The 17,050-nt window shown below is 36.5% G+C and overlaps 1 long non-coding RNA gene and 1 other non-coding gene across 2 annotated transcripts; one reads left to right on the forward strand and one right to left on the reverse strand.

Moving 5' to 3' along the window:
- The first annotated feature begins 1,309 nt into the window (after positions 1 to 1,309).
- On the forward strand, positions 1,310 to 2,633 carry LOC147516899 (uncharacterized). The gene is made up of 3 exons (XR_015213761.1): positions 1,310 to 1,391; positions 1,695 to 2,087; positions 2,530 to 2,633. It is a non-coding gene; the product is annotated as an uncharacterized LOC147516899 (long non-coding RNA).
- A 12,744-nt stretch (positions 2,634 to 15,377) lies between these two features.
- LOC147516900 (small nucleolar RNA R71) lies at positions 15,378 to 15,483 on the reverse strand. The gene has a single exon (XR_015214607.1). It is a non-coding gene; the product is annotated as a small nucleolar RNA R71 (small nucleolar RNA).
- Between the last annotated feature and the right edge of the window lie 1,567 nt (positions 15,484 to 17,050).

Consider the following 17,050-nt stretch of genomic DNA (forward strand, 5'->3'; position numbering starts at 1 on the left):
CAGTTGAGAAAATTAAAACTTACGAGACAGAGAAAAACCCAAAACCTTTCTTCTCTACTGACCAGACCTTTCTCCATCCTCCCTTAACGCCGCACAGTGAGTCTATGGTTACCTATTGAACCGAAGTTCTCTACAATACACCATAATAATATTTTTGTAACACTGGGCTTTTCTCATTAGTGACGCCAAATTGGCATCAGGACTGTTGTGACACCATTTTGGCGTCACTAAATTGCTAAAGCCGTCACCAATAATTTGATAATAACCTGGATTAAATTTTGAGGAATTATAAGAAATATTGTGACGTTGATAGCGACAATGTGTCTAGAATGCAAGAAATTACAATGTAAGGGACCGTGTCTTCTTCTCTCGAATAAATAACAACTCAAAACTCAGTTCCCATCTCTCCCAAGTCCCAACTACCTCCTTTATTCTTTACCCTCCTTTCCAGTTCCCATTACTAAACCAGATCCGGCTTCGATTAGAACACATAAATCTAGAAACAAAGTTTGAACAAACTCTAGAAATGACTGAAGTAAGTCTCGAAAATTCGTTCTAGTGGTACCGAAGGCAAACCCGCAGAAGAAGAAGGAGATGGGCACAACGCTCGAAGATGCTACTAATTTAATTGGACGATAGCCATGAAAGCCCTTGTGATTAATCTACCCTCTCTTTCTTATGATAACCCATTTTGAAAAAAGTTAGTTTTTTTATGCTTACTCCTCCACATCCGAAAAAGCTTTGATTTTCAAGGTTGGTTCTCTTATTCAGACTTCATTAATTTTTGTTCTCTTTGGTATGGTTTTATTTTACACATTGATTCTCTTAATTAATTTTACCACTAGAGAAAAAAAAACTTAATCTTCAATTTTTCAAAATTTGGGTATTTTTTTTTTTTAATTTGTATTCCTTTATATTTCGTGTTGCTTAAATTTGTTTCAATTGTTTATAATAATTTAGTTTCGAAATGAATTAAAGTTTGGTTTTGGTTTTGGGTTAGGACACATGAATTCTCTATGGATTTTCCAAGAAGCCAAAAATTGAGTTTACTTATTAGGACTAATCGTCGGTGAGTAATATACTGCTCATTCTTGTTTCTTTATAATTACAGTGGTTAAAAATCATAACAATGGAGAGTATATTCTTTTTGGCTGATCAAGGACTTACACTGGCATGTGGCATGGTAAGCACACGTTAATGAATACAAAGATCTCTCATTTGATTTGGTAAAAGGCGGTGTTAAATGTCATGCTTCATACTTCTTTTTTGTTATGCACTTAATTAACTATATGATTTTCATTCATATATAGGAGAACATAATTTTGTAACGCTGCGGCCTTCAAATCCCAATAATTCCCCTGAAGTCCCTGGTTTCAACAGTCTAACTTATGGTAAGATCTACAGATACTTTATTCGTCTCATTAAATGGGTGGTGATGCCTCCACAAAGAACAAGTTGTTGACAAAATGTACACCTCAAATAATGTTGGCCTTGCTTGGCATTTGGCTGCAAATTGAAATCATAACCTATTTTACTTTTTTATTTTTATTTCTAAGGTAGATGGACAAGTTGAGTATGTAGAGGAACATGATACTTACTACATCCGTGTTGATGATAAGAATCCTAGAAGCATCATTATTGTGATGAATGTTATTGACACCACCAAAGCTAAAAACATGTCTTTCTCCATGTAGGACTTAATGTGTTTGTTGTATTATTGGTCTTGAAATACCTTGGAGCCTGTGAAGGACAGAGAACCTCAAATGGCGCAACTAAGGCTTACCCTTTAAAACCAGAAAAATCAATAAAATTTACCCATGGAACAAATGAAGATGCAGAGTCAGGAAAGTGTAGCTCTTCTGAGTACTTGTATAAGAGGAAGATTTGTGTCATTTGCTACTACGCTCAACGCAACGGTTTTTTTTTGTTCCTTGAGGTCACTGTGCTACCTGCTATGAATGTTCAAAGGTACACCAAAAGACTTGGAAATCCTTTTGGTATAAGTCCAGTAAGGAAAATGTCTCAAAATAATGGGCTTTCTGCAGAATTTTAGAGAAGAAGATGTGCTCGATCTGCAGAAGGTCAAGGTAAGAACGCTTCCTATTTAATGTACAGTTATTTGTGGTTGCGCATAAGCCGTTGTGGTCTTGAACTTCTGGAGTTGACTGTTATGCACAGTTGTGATTCACTTGGTTAATGTTTAGTCAGAGGCCTTATCACCTTTATTATTAAGAATGGATTCTGTCATATTGTTTTTAACTACCCAAAGTGTAGATTGAGTATGCTTTTCCTTGTTACTGCTGCGGTGTGACGAGACCTTACAAGGGTGGCCTGTTATTTCTAGAACTATAAAGTTACTCTACTAGGACTTGAAATTGTATGAAGTATGAATCTTGGGTATTTTGTACCATTATAGAATTATTGTTTGGAACCATATAAACTTTAAAAGCTAGTTTCTTAGTTAGTAATCAGCGCAGAAGTTTATTAGTGTGATATGAGTTGGATACTTATTTCTGTTGTATATTTCAGGTGGATATGACAAGGAAGATAAAGCAACAAGGGCTTATGATCGATCTAGCTGCTATGAAGTACTGGGGTCCCACTACCAATTTCCCGGTAGAATACACTTTACAAGTCAACATTATTTAATCTTTGTTGTCTTTGAATTTGATAGAGGAAAACTTATGTGGTGGTTAACTGTGTAACTCTATATTTTGGATAATAGAAGAATAGGAAAAAAAAAGTAGTTTAGGATTGTTTTACTGTTAGTAGTACCGATGGTTTGTTAGTGCATTCTTTTATTGAGTTGAACCTCAAGGTTTTGCTTTATTTCTTCGTTTCGTTTTCTACATTGATACTTTAACCAAGGTTGGAAGTTGGAACTTATGCCACTCTAATCTGTTATAATGTAAGCCCGGTTGTAATGTCATAGGACACCGTGCTATATACTAGAAGGTAGAGGCAAGACTGTTTAGTTGTATATATGTCACCTTATTGTTGTTCATATAGCTTATAGGGCTAAAAAGGCTCCCATAGGTGCTTTAATTGTGTATTAGTGTTGTGTTGTCAAACAAGAATGGCGATAGCTTCTTTGATATCCTAGTGGCATGGTTACCTTCTTGCTATGTTACTAATTTGGTAGACTAGAAACTATGTTCTTGAGTTTTAATTAGTATAAGTGAACCTATTGTTATATATATATATATATATATATATATATATATATATATATATATATATATATATATATATATATATATATATATATCTCATTACATTTTAAAAGGTAGAAATCTATCTAAACTCTTTTGTTAAATGAAACAGGTAATAATGCAAGTGGTATTTGTTTGTTGCCAACCTTGAAGGATAGAGGTGGTTGATATTGCCACTTGGACACTTTCTAATAAGAAGACTTTCTTTCTAGCTAGTTGTAAGCATAATGTAATATACTTTTTGTATTGTACTTTTCGCTTGGAAAATGGAAGTACATGATGTTCACAAGTGACTTGATAATTTTGAGTGATGGAATGAATGTTTTATTTTCGAATGTGATTGATGGTGTGCTTGTGTATTTTATGGAAGTGCTCGAGTTATTTAATTTTTTTATCCCTGAATAAATTATGTAATATGAACAAGTTCAATTCTTGGAATGATTTATGTTGGTAATAAAAGTATGATTCTTGTTTCCGTAATGGATTTCAGTTGTCAGGTGTAAGAATTTCAAAAATACAGGAATTTATTTTCAGATTTACAGGGGAAAAAAATAAATAAATAAAAGAAAAAAAGAAGAAGTTATGACAGCTTCCAAAGAACTATCGTGCTACATATCAATTCTTGACAGTTTTTAGTGTTAATTTCTTGACGCTTTTGTTTATCAAGGTGACGCTTAAATAAAAACAGTCATAAACGAAGGTTTAGTTCTTGATGCTTTTTCTAATAAATTATGATGGTTAAGTAAAACATGTCATGCAATAGGATCCAGTTATGACGGTTATAAATGAATTTTTGTCATATTAAATTCGAGCTTTGATGTCAGCTTCTCAAGAACCGTCATCAAATTTATGACGCTTTTTGTTAACTTTTATGATGGGCTCTATAATAACGGTTGTTTTTAAAATGAAAATATGTCATTAAACCTATTTCATAGCGGCCAAAAGTCGTCATCACAAGTCGTTTTCTTAGTAGTGAATGGAATGGAAACAGTTTTAAAATTGTGTCTGTTTGGTAAACTGTGGAAAGGAAAGTAAAACTGGGGAAATGAATAATCCTGTTTGTTAAAAAAAACTGTGGAAAGGAAAAGAAAGTTGGAAACATACATCATATTACCTAACAATTTTCTTTAAACTTATAGTTCCTGTGAAATTTTTTTTGGCATGACCTATCCTATTTTGGGCACATATATCATACATGACACCTGTAAAAAGAAATTCTGCATATAAAATAAAATAAAAAAATACATAAACTACCCTGTTTTATCAACACTCGTAGAGTATAAACAAGATTTCCTACACCTGCAAACAACACATGCATAATATTATCCATAAAACTACTATAACCATGTACCTCATAGTGCATTTAGAAAATAACAACAAAGAACTAGGTTTAAATCCTCAAAACATCCACAACACTTAAAATAAACATCAAAAAAGGCATGTTCCTACGACATAATCAAAACATACAATTTCATACAATATATATCAGAAGGTTCTTGAATTAGTATCAGCAGAGAAAGAATTATATCCCGGGAGGCATATTAAATCATAAGTAAGATAAATTGCATTTTGCTTATGATGTTCATGCGGAGATAATAAATAAATAACATATTTAAATATGAAAACAAAGAAAGTGCCTAAAATAGGACAGCAACAACAAAGAAACAGAGTCTATTTCTTCATAACCAACTAATCACATGCTTTGGGCGTGCGCATGTAAGGCTTTGTTTCGATCATAAACATATATAATCTTTCGTTGGGCGTGCGCATTTAGCTTTGTTTTTAGATTCCTAGAAATAAAATTCTTTATGTTTTATCGACTCACTTAATATCATGGTTCGCATGTTAGAAATAAGTGCTATCTACCACTTTTTTTTTTTACAAATCTAACGAATTTCCCACGGAATTCCTTAAATTGACAAAATACTATAGAAGTATTGTCACACCCCGAATTTCGGCAGAATTCGGAAAAACATTATTTGTTCCTCGACTCTTCGATCTCCGAGGTGTGACGCACTCTCCACTTCCAAAAACCCATAAACAGTTTTAACATATGCGGATAATAAAAACCAATAAAAATTTTAACTTAAACAACAATCATCTTCATTACCAAAAACAATTTACAAAATGAAAATGCAAATAACCTTATCTCCATCGAAAATCTATATCACCTCGAGGAAAAACAAAACTTATCCCGAGATGCAACGCTTAACGCAAAACCACAAGCAGCCAACCAACCTTCTTCAAACACTAAACCATCAAAACTTATCAACTATGTTCATTGAATGAACACACCCGATAAGCAAACATGCAAATCGGTCAACATTATAAAAATCTTTGGTGTGAGTAGCCCTAAAATACAACATATAATATACATATACATACACAATCCATACGGCAGTTAGTTCCTCCATCGGGCGCCTTTAACTTTCAACGACTAATACAACATCCTTAAGTTCAATAACTAAAGGCGGTAGTTCCTCCAATCGAGGCCTTTAACTTCCCACTAACCACACAACAAACTATACTCATAATAAATAAGGCATGTAGTTCCTCCATCGAGGCCTTTAGGTTCTAACTAAACTATAACCGACCAACCATATACGGATCATCTATCTAGAGATATATCATTTTACCAACATATTACCATAATTAGATTATTTCGGGCTTTCTTTGTGTGTCCCTAAAATCACGTCAGATCTATGTCTTTACCTGGTTTCGCTACCACAAATCGCAACCCAACGCCGAACATGTACATCCACATGCCTCCCTTACATAATGAGCCACTCCGGCGTAACCACCCCGGGATGGATGCCGCACACCGTAAATCCTCACACGGAAGCCAAATCTATGTAAGACCGCCACTATTCGCATAAAATATTGCGCGTCATCGCTTCTATTTTCGCGAATCCGAATAATCGAAACCCATTTATTCGGCTCGCGCCGGGAGGGACCGCCAAATTCAAATTTTAACTGAACGCCCGAAGGGCCGCCCGAAGGCCATTCAGGATTAATCAAACGCCGGAAGGGCCAATCACATGAGTTGTGGTAGTCGTTCTCTGGATTTTCGTTATGTAATTTATTCGGATGTCATACATTAATGACTCATAAACATTTCTACTATATCACGCGTCGCGGTCAATTACCTTATTGCACTAAGCCATAATATCTAAAATATCTCAATTATATCTCATAGTCACTTTCATTCTTTCACGTGCTTAATATATTATTGCATTGACAACGCCACACTCCCCGCAAATATTCACCAATGCTTATATTAAGCATCTCACATATAAAATAATGGAGTGTATATACATTTCTCCAAGATATTGCATTAATATAAATATCCCAACATATGATATCATGTCATAATGCTTCAACGTATCACATACATTTTATTATAACGTATTAGAATATAGTATCTCCTAATGTCTCAATATCGTCACGTGTCAAAAATACACAACATCAAGGTCAAATCTTTCTTAGATAATGACCACCAAATATATACTAAACTTCCACAAAGATTTTATTACTATATGTGTCCATATATAATATACACATAAAACGTGAGTCTGATTAAACGATCCACGATCCACAATCAAAGCCCAATATGCTTTTACACACTACTTCACGTCAAATCTAAATTAGATAATTTACCAACCAAGTTATCTGAATATCCGAAGCCGATTATTTTATTACTATATATATCCATATAAACAAACATATGAAAACTGGAAAAGTCAACATTCACAGTCAACGGTCAAAGTCAACGGTCAACACCTCATGGTCAAGGTCAAACTCAACATGTCATGGTCAAAGTCAAACCGTCTGGTCAAAGTCAAAGGTGAAAGTCAACCGTCCATGGTCAAATGTCAAAGTCAACCGTCAAAGTCAACGGTCGATGGTCAAAGTCAAACCGTCTCTACTCAAAAGTCAAACCGTCCAAGTCAAAGTCAAACTCAACTATCGTTTTAAATTGTTAACAGGGTTAATGATTATAGCCATGCCATAGTTTCACGCTAGCTAAGGTCGAAAGGCCATATGGCTCATTGTGGGCTCATGGCGAGTAACGTGGTTCCAACCCTTAACCCCCGAAAAGTCTAAACTAAAAAAAGGCCCATGTAGATCTATTTTAAGTCCAATGGACTGGTCCATGCAATATTAGAAAACTGGCCCAAAACAGTTAAGGGGTTCGGTCTAAAAATACAAATGAAACGGGCCATAGACTAATATTAGAACTGGTCCCAAAACTTAATTAAATTGGGCCCAAACAAAACCAAAAGAAACTGGCCCAACCTAACTAATGTGGTCCGAAAATTTAACTGAAATTTCGGCCCAACTCCCACTGAAATTTCGGCCACATAAAAGAAATTTGGCCCCAAACCAAACCTTGAAATTTCGGCCCAACTAACAAAATAGACTAAAGCCCAAACAAAACTTAAGGTTTCGGCCCAAGGCCCAAACCGAAATCGCCAACAGTGCATCATCTTCTCCAATTCTCTCCTCCACCACCACCAAAATCCGGCCACCACAAATCCTAATCGGCCACCCAATCCAACCTAGCGGTTTGACTCATTTCAACAACCCCTACAACTTTAGTAAATGCGAAAACCGAAAATCATACAATCCGAAAATCATCCTAATTCTAGATCTGAAAATCGCGACCGCCATTGATGGAGCTTCGAGCTTCAATCGGCAGCCCCAACCATCCCCACTACCACCAAACATCAAACACCAACTCACCATACCACAAAACAGTTCAAACACAAATAATTAATACACAAAAATCAAAGTCCTCAGTAATGGCAGTAATGCCATTGACGCCGGTTCAAGCTTTCTCCAAGCTCCAACCGCACCCCCGTCCAGCCCCGACATCACTCAACCAATACACCAACACCCAATCCTAAACAGTTCAACGAAAATAATAACTGGCGGTTTCTTGGCAGCCATTAACACCTTTCTCAGTAAAACTCGAACAGCCCTCAATCCACTCTACAACCAACTTTAAATACTACACCCCCGACATCATCCCAACATCAACCAACATCCTTCACTTCTAACCTCATCCGTAAGGGTTCCAGACCACCCCAACAGAGTTCACATAGACATAGAGGACGATTTCTTGCGATTTGGCTTTATCTGCCATTACAGGCCCAAACAAGATTCGACAGTTCCACCTCAATTTCCGAGTTTTCAAATTTAACAACACGACAAATTCAACAGAGTTTTCAACAGACAGGACGACGCCGAATAAAGCGATATAATGAGCGGTATATAAAAACGTAAACATTAAACAGTATACACTAATACACGAAAACCATAAATCCGGTGAAATAGCAAAATAGCTACTCACCTGTATGAACAGCTCCTATGAATTTCTCCGAGTCCGAGCCGTCGCGCTCCACCCTCCAGAAATCCAGCTTTCATCTCTGCCTCCATTTTTAATTATTCTATTCTTTCTCCGAACCCTATTTTCTAGAAAAAGTGTTTATATCTTGGGTCCAAATCCAGTTCTTCAACATGAACGCACAAAAACCCATAAACTGTGCTCATCTCAAATCCGATCCGACGAATTTTGAAAATAAAATAATTTAATTAATTAATTAAATATAAAAATACGTATTTAAAAAAAATACGGGCGTTACAAGTATAACCAACCAAATACTAGTCTTCACAATATGATTGGAATAAGTTGGTGAGTATTCGTCAGTTTCTTGTTGATGCGAATAGTCTACTTTTTTTTTCGATAATAGAACTAGTCTAATTAATCCATTCGCATTGTTGGGGCAATTGCAAATAAAATGAATAAAAAATAACTCTTGCGTGTAGCAGGTTTTCCACTTTCAAATTTGAATTATTATCTTAAATCAATCAAATTAATAAGTTAATTACCACAAAAAAGTGTAAGCCTAAATGGCAGAATTTAATTGTCATCCATTTTGTGAAAGTTAAGATTAAAAAAGCATGCATATAGGACATCACCACCAACAAATTTACACAAGGGCATACAGAATTAACCTCATTAAATCACTAGAATTGCAACTTCAACTCTTAAGTCGCTTATTACATCTATCATGGTAATAGCTAGCATGAAAACAAACAACAGAAAAACTACTAATGCAATTTACAAACAAAGTATATGTTGGCTGTCTAACATACCTCCTTCCATTGATTTGATTGTAATTTCGGTCATAATAATAAAACAAAACAAAAAAAAATGGAAAAGAGAGAGAGAGAGAGAGAGAGAGAGAGAGAGAGACTTACCTGAAATTGGAGATGAGGAGAAGTGATGAAGACAAATGAGGAAGATGAAGAAGGGGGCGGTTCCTTTCTCCCTGGTTCTCTTTCGGTTCTATTTTTTTTTTTTTTTGGGCTTTTTTTTCGGTTTCCTTTCCCTAAAATTTAAATAGAGCGCCGACTCAAAACTATTTCCCTTTCCCCAGTTTTGTTTCCGAATGGACCAGGGGTGTCAAAATGGCCCTCAAACCTTCAACCCACCCTCCCCGACCCGGCCCATGGGCCGCAAAAGCTCTCAAAATAAGGCCCTCACACATTCATGGTTTGGGCCTACCCGGCCCTCATGCCTTTGAGGAGAGGATAAGGGCCTAGACTTTTAAACGTAAGCATTCCCTTAAGCCCGACCCTCATTAGGCCCTCAACATTTATTGCATATATTTTAATAAATTTTTTTACAATATATTTCATTTTAGCATTGATATGCTAAAAATCATTTAAAAGAACGTTTATCTATTAAGTTTGTCAACCTTATAATTTCATTATAATATTTTATGAAATGAATTTAACTGATCTTAATTGACTAATACAACTTTAACAAGTTTTTTTAGTAGTTTGAAGGTTTAATTGTGAAGTGCATTCGATTTTATCATTTTTAACTAGTGTTTCTAAATTTATTTTGTAAATCAAATGTATAACATAGTATCCGACCCTCACGTTTCGCCTCAAGCGCGCCCTCTCAAGAGGGTTAAGAGGGCGGGTAAAGGCTTCGAGATTTAAGCATTGGCCCAACCCGACCTTCGAGGTAATTGAGGGTAGGGCTGGCCCGACCCTCAAAGCATAAGGGCTTCATTGTTTGAGGGCCGGGCCATCCCGGTCCAGCCCATTTGACACCACTACGCACGGACAACAAGTTTTCTTTTCCATGGGGAAACAAACAGCTACAAAACTACAGAAAATGTGGACCACACCTCTTTTCCTTTTCTTTCCCTAGCCTTTCCTTCAGAACAAACAATTGATCAAGCTTAATTGATCCTAGTGATGAGAGAAAAAAATACCTGATTGCACTTTCATTCGTTCTTCCTTAAATCCAGAGCGAAAAAATTCATGGACTAAGCGGTTTCTTTGTTGATGGGGTATCGAGAGAGAGATGGGGGAGGGTGGGAGAGAAATTTTGAGCAGAGATAAGAATCATAGTAGAGACGAGAGAGAGAGGAGACGAGACGAGGGGCATCGAGAGAGAGAGAGAGAGATGAGGGGGTGCGAGAGAAAATGAGGACAGACAAAAACCTCTAAAGCACGGACGCACCTCCTAATAGGTTGTGTCTGCGTCGGACACGGACGCGCGTCGGACGCGGCCAACATGGTCATGACGCGGATTTTAACCTAAAAAAATAAAAATTAAATCAAAATAATATTAAAAAACTCAATTTTTTTCTTTTTTTTTTGTTTTGTTAAGACTTATGACATGTTTTTAAAGTTTGATTAGGAAATATTAAACTTAATTTTGTGGCTATTTATCTTTAATAGTTTTGAATTTATGAATATTTATACATTTAATTTAGTTTTTAATGTTTAATTTATATAAAATAAAATTATAAATATTAATTAATTTCTGCGTCCTTTGCCGCGTCCGCGTCCTACTTTTTTGAGATATAACCGAGTCGCCGCGTCAGTGTCCGCGTCCGTGCAACATAGACAGAAACCAACCAAAAGCCTTTTTGGGCCACATACCCCCACCCGGCCCTAGATCGTTCGCTCCGCTCACTTGATTATGTTGAGCACCAAGTTTTGATCTGCCAAAGTATGGATCCGAACGACATTGTTAGATCGTTTGTCTCATAGAAAAGTGATTTGCGTCTGTCGTTAAGACCGGTTTCGTCTGTTTAGGATGGTATATCATATGTAGCATCCATTTTTTGAGATGATACATAGTATATAGCATCCTGTTGAGCACAAAGTTTTGATCTGCCAAACTATTGATGGTACATACTATGTATCATCCATAGCTAGTAAATTCGCGGACTGCTAAAAATCGATAAGGAAATTATTTTCCAAAAATTCGAAATTTAATCATAATAATAAGTTTAAAAATTCGTCTAAAAAAACGAGAAAAACACCAAACATACAATTCGTCTTTGATACGGGTATAATACGGAAAAAATCGGATATATTTTGTCGTATTACAAGTTTAGAATGCAATAAATTGTCATAATTGCTCGTTAACTACTCATGCATAACTCAAATTTTCATTTATATTTACTTGCTAACACTTTAGTTATTCGATATTCTTTAGGTATGGAAGGTTCTAACTTAAGTGGATTTTCAAAACCTTCTGTTTTGAAGTTGCATCATACCTTTTATAATATGTTTTTTTCCATTTAAAAAATACGGACCATATTTTTTGGTAATTATAAGCCTGGATCATAGAATTCGTGTATTAATCCCTAGGTTTGAAACGTTCGCCTTATTATTTATATTATACGTAAAAATGTATAAAACGGGTATTAAACGCGAATTTACTAGCTATGGTATAGCATCCCGTTTTGGGGATTGAAAATGATATGAACGTCCCCGTCAGATCGTTTGGATCATACAAAAGCGATCTGGGGAGGTCGTTAAGGACCGTTTCGTCTGTTTGGGATGGTACATATTATGTAGCATCCATTTGTTGGGCTGATACATACTATATAGCATGTTGTTGAGCACCAAGTTTTGATCTGCCAAAGTATGGATAGTACATACTATGTAGCATCCCCTTTTGGGCCTTGAAAATGATCTGAACAACATCATCAGATCGTTTGGCTCATAGAAACACGATCTGAGGAGGTCGTTAAGGCCCATTTCGTCTGTTTTGGATGGTATATAATATGTAACATCCATATTTTGGGATGATACATACTATATAGCATCCTGTTGAGCACAAATTTTTGGATTTGCCAAAGTATTGATGGTACATGCTATGTATCATCCATAGCTAGTAAATTCGCGGACGGCTAAAAATCGATAAGGAAATTATTCGCCAAAAATTTGAAATGTAATCATAATAATACATTTAAAAATTCGACAAAAAACGCCAAACATACAATTCGTGTTTTATACGGGTATAATAAGGAAAAAATCGGATATATTTTGTCGCATTATAAGTTTAGAACGCAAGAAATTGTCAGAATTGCTCATTAACTACACATGCATAACTCTAATTTTCATTTATATTTACTTGCTAACACTTTAGTTCTTCGATATTCTTTAGGTATGGAAGGTTCTAACTTAAGTGGATTTTCAAAACCTTCCATTTTGAAGTTGCTTCACACCTTTGGTATCTACAAATTCAAACATAAGAAACTAAAAAAAACAAATTTCTCATAAACTATGACAAGCCCACGTCTCGTAGCTCTTATTGACTATGGCTACAGCGGGATCCATTCGTCAAATTTAAACCACGCCAAGTGATAAGAGCCCAAAACTGTAGTTTTAACCCCTTAACCATCATACTTTTAGACCAATTATGTGAGTAATAATTAAGAGTTAGTAATGACACGTGTTTTATGCATTTCGGGCTTCAAAGTCCATTATGTGCAGAAATGTGCCACTTTAGCGAGATAAAGGAGCAAAGGTCGGTTGCTAAGGAGTTCTGTGATTAAAGGCTAAGATTCAAGAAGACAAAGCCTTTCTAAAGCCTGGTCAAAAGCTGAAAAGTCGACGCGGGCAGAAATAGCACACAAAGTCAGCAGAATTTCCAAAGGCCGTATCTTTGGACTCAGACCTCAGAATTGGGCCTACCTTATGTCAAAACGACCGGCTCGGAAAGAGATTTCCAATGGTCTAAGCCTTGACCCAATCAGAGGAGCAGAAGTGGACGAAAAGTCTGTTGAAGTCAACTGCAGCTGAAGAGGCCTTTTTGGACTGAAAGAATTGGGTTTTGGGCCTGATTCTCTGGCCCAAAACATGGCTCCAAGCCCATGCACGATTTTTGGATCTGAAAGTATAAAAACAAGAGCTTGACTCTTTGTTAATGGTAGCTACTTAGACCTAAAACAATAGATAATTATAGATCTAGTTTTTATTTAATTAAATTAAGTTTAGTTTATATTCAATTCTTGTTTTAGATTAAACTCTTAGAATCATTGTTCTTAATTAGTTTGATAAATAAAATAGTTATTTGTCAATTTCGATTCTTGTCATTTACAATTGTTAGATCCAATTTCATTTATTACTTGTTATTCAATTCTTAGTTATTAATTAGAATTTAAGTATTGTTTAATTTAGATTAGTAAAATTCAATTCTTTATATTATGTTTAGTTTTAATTTAATCGGAAATGATTGCGTAATGATTCTCGACTAACCTCCATTAGAGGGGGCTGAGAAGCCTTGATGAAGGCTTGATTCCGATTATCGTAGAGTCGTCGTAATTTCCTTTTCACTCTAGAAACGATTAGTTCACCATGAGAATGGGTGTAATTGTTCACATGCTAGTTATGAATTGGTAGAAATGCCATGTGTAATTAGGGATTAGGAACTAACAGATTGTTCCTCAAGGGCGCTTCAATTCGGATAAGGACGATTCGTCGTTAGTAGGATTAAGTCGAGTTAAGGTGGAATCAATCCCCCTCTAACTCATTATCATAGAATCAACGTAGCATTTCCATAGTGTTTAAATAATCGACTAGTTGCATCTTGTGGGTAGTTGCATCGTAGTCTAGTTGCCATTTCGTAAATCTCTCATTAGACTTTAGAGTTAAGTTTACTTATACGTAGAGAACACAGCATGCGGAAGGACTAGGAGTGGAACGAATTTCCTACTCCACTATATCTTATAGGATTGAGAGTAGAAACTTTGATAAATATAGGCACGTAAGATAGTTTTAGTTTACTTACGTTTTGAGTTCATCGTTCATTTCGTAGGTAAACTATCAATTTTATGTTTTATCAAATGGCGCCGCTACCATCTTAGTTTCACTTTCGCATTGTTTTCCTAGTATAAGTACTTTTCTTAAAGTCCCATTAAACCCACCCACCCTTGTTTGATTCATACTGTGGTTGTCCGTTTCAGCATTGAAAAGTTCCGCAAAAAAATACACAGCGATCACGCTTCAAAGCGAAAAAACGCACTTCCATACGCCTGAACCTTGAGCCGACCATACTAAAACATTGTAACTTGAACTTACACCGAGCGACCACTTCAAAGTGAGCGACCTCGGCCAGCTAAGCTGATTTTGCCGGATTTCCACAGTTTGATTCAACTTCGATTTTTCAAGTTTTTCGTTGTTCTAACTTGTTATATACAATCGAACACGCCAAACAAGACGCTATTCATAAAGCGAAGCAAGGACGCAATCGTATTCCTTTCTTCCACACCTCGCATCTCCTCGTTAGAGGTTTATACTAGTATATCGTAATTGTTTGGAGTGTTGATGTGTTTAGCTAAATTTGGTCTTAGCCTTGTATGAGATTAAGGTCCGGTCGAACAAAAACACCAAACGTAATTACACAACAACGTCAACAAACAATTCTATATAGTATACCACCCACTACACCTCTAGCTAGTATTTCACACACGCCACCTGACACAATGCCTGACGAAGGAGAGACTCCTCTCTCTGACTTCTACAAAGCCTTGAGCGATAGCCCCAAATCTTGCATCGTTCTAGCAGACCCAGTGGGGGATTTCCGAATCCCCCCAAATATTTTTAATTTGTTACCCGTTTTTCATGGTTTAGCCTTATCAGCACATGCGTAGGATTGAACAAGTTATAACAACATTCCACCATCCTACGGTTGGTACGGAACAAATTAAACTGAGGGTATTCCCTTTCACCTTAGTTTATAAAGCGCGTCTTGGTTAACGCCTGGCGCTAATTCACGTGGACTCGTGGGCTAAACTTGTTCACCGTTTATGGAACATTTTTACCCACCCCTAAAGACGGATGAGATTCTTTCCAAGATTCATTTCTTTCGACAAAATCCTCATGAATCATTTTCAGAGGCTTGGAATCGTTTCACCGATCTCCTTATAGAGTGTCCACATCATAACTTAGCGAAAGAAACCTTAAATTGTGCCTTTTTCAAAGGACTTCTACACCACCATAAAGAAGTCCTAGACATAATGAATGGGGGTAGTTTCTTAAGCAAAGGAGCCTCGGAGGCTTATAAATTTTTAGAGGATCAAACTAAGCGAAATAACAACTGCGGGGGTAGTGACGATATCCACCGCTCCGCTAGTTCATCAAATACAGTTAAGGCCGCCGGTATGTTTGAAATTAAACACGATCTCGAGCTTAAAACTCTAATCGAATCACTCACTAAAAAGGTAGAGGCCATTTCTGTTTAACAAAAGCCTATCCCCGTCATGAATGTAAATTCAAATTCATGTAGTTCTCATTGAGCCCTCGAAAGCATCCCGACTTCCATCGGCCCTATAGCCTATGAACAGGCTTGTTCCATTAATAGTGAACCTAACGCCCTTGGAGACAAAATCCCAACTTCGGTTGGAGAAATAACCAACACGCCACACCTCCGTGGTACAATAATCAATATGTTAGGCCAACGCCGACGGTTTTAACCAAGCTCCACCACGACAAGGGCGGTCGTGGTAATTTTAATATTTATAACAACCAAGTGCAACCTCGACAAGGACAAGCACAAGGTCAAGGTAGTTATAATAATTATAATGCTAATAGAGGTATCGTTTCGGTAAATAATAATTATCAAAATCCACCCATAAATAATTAACGGAAATAGTTCCAGTCACCACCCGCACCCGACTACTACACCCACACAACCGATCGTCTTGACACCTTCATACAAGTGAGCCAAAAACTTTTCCAAACCATGGCTCAATCTAACCAACAAACTTCTACAATCCGTTAATAATTTAACCCAACAAATTGGCTCAAGATAAAGCCCAACCCAAAGGTGTGTTTCTAGGTCACGCAATACCTAATCCTAAAACAACAAACACAGCCTTTGAGGTAACCGATAATACTAGTAATGAATATGAAAATGTAGGTGAGCTAAAATGCCATCACCACTCTCCGCTCGACGATCGGTTGATAACAAAGTAACTATGCCTATAGTTACCCCACCAGTAGCCCCTACACCTGCTATTTTACTAGATACCGAAATAGAAACTGAAGAGCCTACCACTGTAGAGGTACTAGTTACAACACAACCTAAAAAACAAAAAGCCACGGTTAAACATCCAGGTGATACCATTGCTAAATATAGACAGAAACCACCGTTTCCACAAAAATTAGCCATGTTAACTAGGGATACAAATTATGGGGAGATTAGGGACGTTTTCAAGAATCTAACTATAAACATTCCCTTCCTCGAAGCTATTAAAAAGCTACCACACCATGCTAAGTTTCTTAAGGAGTTATGTACTACTAGGCGTAAGGCCAATATACCAAAAGACGCTTTTTTAACAGAACAATTCTCAACTTTATCTGAATATAATGGAATTGTTAAGTACAAGGACCCTGGTCGTCCTACTGTACAATGCACATTAGGAGATTCCTATACGACGACCGCATTATTAGACCTAGGGGCTAGTGTTAACTTACTCCCATTTTATTTGTATAAACAAATAGGTCTAGACGAG

This window comes from Coptis chinensis, chromosome 2 (assembly GCF_015680905.1).
Source record: "Coptis chinensis isolate HL-2020 chromosome 2, ASM1568090v1, whole genome shotgun sequence".
Classification (NCBI taxonomy): Eukaryota; Viridiplantae; Streptophyta; class Magnoliopsida; order Ranunculales; family Ranunculaceae; genus Coptis; species Coptis chinensis.